At 36.0% G+C, this 5,031-nt stretch overlaps 1 non-coding gene across 1 annotated transcript; it reads left to right on the top strand.

Annotated features, from left to right (window-relative positions):
- The first annotated feature begins 4,123 nt into the window (after positions 1–4,123).
- On the top strand, positions 4,124–4,205 carry TRNAS-GCU (transfer RNA serine (anticodon GCU)). The gene has a single exon. It is a non-coding gene; the product is annotated as a tRNA-Ser (tRNA).
- The last annotated feature ends 826 nt before the right edge of the window (positions 4,206–5,031 follow it).

Here is a 5,031-nt window from a genome sequence, read left to right as displayed (position 1 = left end):
TTATTTAAATCTTCTTTGATTTATTTCATCAGAGTTTCATAGTTTTTCTCACAAAAATCTTGTACATATCTTGTTAGATTTATATCTACATGTTTCTTTCTCTTTCTTTTTTTTGTGCAAATGTAAATGCTGTGCTCCTAATTTCAAGTTTCAAATGCTCCTTGCTGGTATATGGGAAAGCAATTGACTTTTGCATATTAACCTTGTATCCTGAAACCTTGCTATAATGACCTACTATTTCTAGCATTTGTTTTTGTTCTGTTTATCAATTTTTTCAGATTTTCTACAGAGACAATCATGTCATCTATGAACAAAGACAGTTTTACTTCTTCCTTCCCAATTTGTTTACCTTTTATTTTCCTTTCTTGTCTTATTGCATTAGTTATGATTTCCAGTATGATGTTGAATAGGAGTAGTGAGAGAGGACATCCTTGCCTTGTTCCTGATCTTAGGAGGAAAGCCTATCACCATTAAACATGATGGTTCATCATTAAGTATGATGTTAGTTGTAGGTTTTCTTGTAGTTTTTTAAAATAAAATTGAGGAAGTTTCCCTCTATTCCTAGTTTTCTGAGAGGTTTTGTTATGAATGGGTGTTGGATTTTATTAAATACTTTTTCTGTATTTATTGATATGGTTGGATGATTTTTCTTCTTTAGTTAGTAGATGTGATGGATTACATTAATTGCTTTTTGAATATTGAACCAGCCTTGCATAACTGGAATAAATCCCACTTGGCCATGTTGTATAACTCTCTTTACACATTGTTAGATAATTTGCTAATAGTTTGTTGAGCATTTTCACATCTGTGTTTATGAAAGATATTGGCCTGCTTTCTTTTCTTGGAATGTCTTCAACTGGTTTTATTATTACAGTAATGTTGACCACATAGAATGAGTTAAGAAATGTTCCTTCTTCTATTTACTGGAACAGACTGTAGAGAATTGGAATAATTTCCTCCTTAAATATTTGGAAGAATTCACTAGTGAGACCATCTGGGCCTGGTGCTTTTTGTTTCAGAAGATTATTAATTATTGATCCAATTTATTTAATAGATATAAGCCAATTCAGATATTTATCTCTTTCTGTGAATTTTGGCAGACTGTGTCTTTCAAGAAATTGGCCTATTTTATCAGTTATCAAGTTTGTGGGCAGAGAGTTGTTCATAATAAAACTTTATTATTCTTTTTTTTTTTTTTAAAGATTGGCATCTGGGCTAACAACTGTTGCCAATCTTTTTTTTTTTTTTTTTTTTCTGCTTTATCTCCCCGAATCCCCGCTGTACACAGTTGTAAATCTTAGTTGCAGGTCCTTCTAGTTGTGGGATGTGGGATGCCACCTCAACGTGGCCTGATGAGTGGTGCCATGTCTGCGCCCAGGATCCAAACCCTGGGCTGCCGCAGCAGAGCATGCGAACTTAACCACTCGGCCATGGAGCTGGCCCCTATTATTCTTTTAACATATATGGGATCAGTAGTGATGGCTCCCCCTTTCATTCCTGATTTTAGTGATTTGTGTCTTCTCCCTTTTGTTCTTGGTTAGCTTAGAGAACCAAGGGGTTTATCAATTTCACTGATTTTGTTCAAAGAACCAGATTTTGACTTTATTATTTTTCTCTGTTGTTTTCCTGTTTTCAGTTTCATTGATTTCTGTTCTGATTTTTATTATTTCTTTTATTTTGCTTACTTTGGATTTAGTTTGCTTTTCCTTTTTTTTGAGTCTCCCAGAAAATCAAAAATAAAGAAAGACAAAAGAAAGATTCTAAAAATTGGGATATATTTGAAATAATTATATTTAAAGGTGAGCTCTTTTAACACCAAATAAATATACAATAGTTGTATGTATAATGTATTTTGTGGGTATCAAGAAAAGAGTAATTTTAAGCCTTCATAAAACTGAGGTTGAGGCTAAATGGCCCTCATTAATACCGTCTAAAACTCTTTATCAATCTACCTACATACAAATGTATTTAAAATAATAATAATAACAACAAAATTATATGTACTATATTTGAACTTGCTTTTCTCTCCCTCTTAATAGTTGGGTTTTAGGAAGAGAATAAGGACGTAAACTGTTAAATTTTTACAGAACTCGTAAAATTAAAATTATCCTCTAATGTGTTTGTGCAAATTCACATTCCCATAGCATTATTTCAAAACACGTTTTCTAACACAGTTGCCCAGACTTGTTATTGTTAATTTTAGAAATATTTGTCAATCTAGTGGAGGGGAGAATATTGTGTATAACTATTTCAATTAGCATATCTTTAAATATACATCAAGTGGAGCTTCTTTTAGTATGTTTTTAGCCATTTGATTTTCTACCTTTGTGGACTGCCTGTACAGGTATTGGTTCAATTTTGTTTTTCCTTGCTGGTTGTCTTTTCTTACAGATGACTAATGATAATGTAAAGCACTTACATGGTAATTCTAAGTGCTAGGCATTTTAAAGCACTTTACATAGTAATTCAATCCTCACAGCAACGCTATAATGTTACTTATTAGCCCAATAAAACTTAAATAATTGAAAATAGTCTTTCTGTGTACCTTGGTTTTTGTTGGTTCTTTTATTAAAAATCTAGATTTTTTTTCACTCATTCATTCACTCAAGAATAGTTATTGTGTGCTTACTACACGCTAATGCACTGGGTGTAATACAATTAATGAAGAAATATGATCCCTGTCCTCTGGGGGGAATTGGAGGGAAAATTGTCTAAATAAAATCTTTCTTAACCTAACTGGGAAAATTTCCCCTTCGAAGTCTGTATTGAGAGATAGTTTTGAGGTCAATGGCACAAAATTAGTTTTCCTTGGAACTGTGAAAGAGAGACACAAAAGAAGTGAACCATAAATGATTTGAACAGCAGAATGTCAGTCCTAACTCAAGGCTTAAGGAAAGTCATAACAACTGACCTCATTCAAAAAAATAAACGTGATTCTTTGACTCACTAAATAAATAAATTCTTAATCTTATAACCTATCGATTGCAGGTGAGTTTCACATGGTGGGTAGTTTTATGCTGAAAGTGAGTTTATGAAATTCCATAAAGGAACAGGAAAGGGAGAGAAGAGAGTCACTCTTGCCAAACCCATGAACAGAAGGAGAAATTTCATAGGAAGGAAAAAGCAACAATATTTTAGCAAGTTATGAATTTTTTCTCTTCAAATTTCTCTCCACAATTCTACACTAAATATAGAAAAGCAGATGAACCCTAGTGAGTGAAAGTGGTTTCTAGATGCTGGGTTTATCTGAATTTGTTAAGTTCAGCTTCCCCCTGGGAAGAAAAATTGTGGAGGCCGGAGGGAGGGAGTGGAGATGGAGTTGCTGAACTGGCCTGCCCAAAGTCACACGGTGAATGGGACAGAGCCACAACCAGGACCCAGGCATCCTGGATCCTGCACTAGTGGAGATTTCCCCATCCAGCCCTTCTCACTGTTGGTGGTAGCCACGCTAAATCGACCTTACACTCAATCTAATCTAGAATGAAAACGGCCCCGTCAGGGTGCTTGTATTTTTTTTTTTTTTACCTTTTTCCAAATCGTTTTCTCCCATTGCTGTATGTCGCAGACTGGTCAATGCCAAGCCCCAGAGAAGCCCAAGAGAGAAATGAAGGCGTCTCCTAGGAGTCCAGCATATTTCAGAAACAAATATAAGAGAATCACAGAGCTAAGTTTCCTTGTTTCCTGCTCCTTCCCAGGAAACAGGAATCCCGGGATGTTCTATTTAGGAGGTAGGGAATTGGGCCCATCGAATGCAGAATGCAACGGCAGAGAGACCCTAGTTTCTGGGAGAACAGAAAGCGGTTGGCTGGAGCGAATTCAGCAAATCAGGGTTGAAATCCTGGCTCTGTTCATTCATCCATTCGTGTGTTCAACAAGGATCTACCTATTTAATACATAAGCACACTGGTTTTACCTGTTCATTTCACGTGTGCCAAGTAACTGAACCACTGGAAGCGTCATCTATTAGTTTTGTGGTTGCTGTGAAATGTACCTAAAAATATCTGATTGTGGGTATGATTGTGAAGATTGTATCACGATTAAACCAGAGAAAAGGCAATTAGATACAGTACTACTAAAGAAGGAAATGTGGGGATGAAGAACTTGATTCTGCATAGTTGCACATGACGAGGTGGCCGAGTGGTTAAGGCGATGGACTGCTAATCCATTGTGCTCTGCACGCGTGGGTTCGAATCCCACCCTCGTCGTGAGGCTTCCCAAACCTTTAAGGAAAACCGTAGCTTTGTAAAAACTGACTACTCAGCGTTTACCTTTGGTGGGTTAATTGTAAAAACTGACTACTCAGCGTTTACCTTTGGTGGGTTAATTGTTCATTGGCTGTAAATTTAGTAAATTGTTTGACTTCTGTGGTAATTAGTTTCTCAGTATTAATACTTTCTGGAGTCCCAGGGACTGTTCCTCTTCAGTAGCACTTGCAGTTTTAAGTTACCAGCTGAATCATTTGAAAAGTGTTTACTTTCACCATCTAAAGTGGTAATCTCCTTGAGGGCAGGAAACATATTCATACTCACCACGCAGTCTCCAGGTCTTTTGAGGAAGCAACTGAATAATTAATTGAGAGATATAGAAAAACATTGCCTAACGAACTTAAAATGATAAAATCGTCCAGAGAGAGGTAGGCAACGAATTATTTATATTGTATTTTGCAGGACATTTTCAGCCTAGTTTTAACTGTACTGCAATTTTCACGTTTGCTAATTTAAAGTGTCCTCCTCCCAATAAAATACTTAACCATTACTGCTAAAGATCTCTGACTTTGAGGAAGAGGGTATGTCTCTGCTTAAAGACACAAGACCGAAAATACACCCCACACCACATTCCCAGTTAGATCCACAGATTCCCTCTTTAGCAAGACAGAAAAGAATGCCAATATTCTGTAGTTTCTGCTTGTCATTTCCATCTTGTGTGGGTTTTGGGGAAAAACTCTTCCTTGTATTTCTTTCTTTTGTTTAACTTTTTGAATAGGCATTACATTTACATGGTTCCAAAGGTACAAAAAGCTATACAACAAAA

The sequence above is a fragment of the Equus caballus genome, chromosome 20, assembly GCF_041296265.1.
Source record: "Equus caballus isolate H_3958 breed thoroughbred chromosome 20, TB-T2T, whole genome shotgun sequence".
Lineage (NCBI taxonomy): Eukaryota > Metazoa > Chordata > Mammalia > Perissodactyla > Equidae > Equus > Equus caballus.
This window is presented reverse-complemented; position numbering and strand designations above follow the sequence as displayed.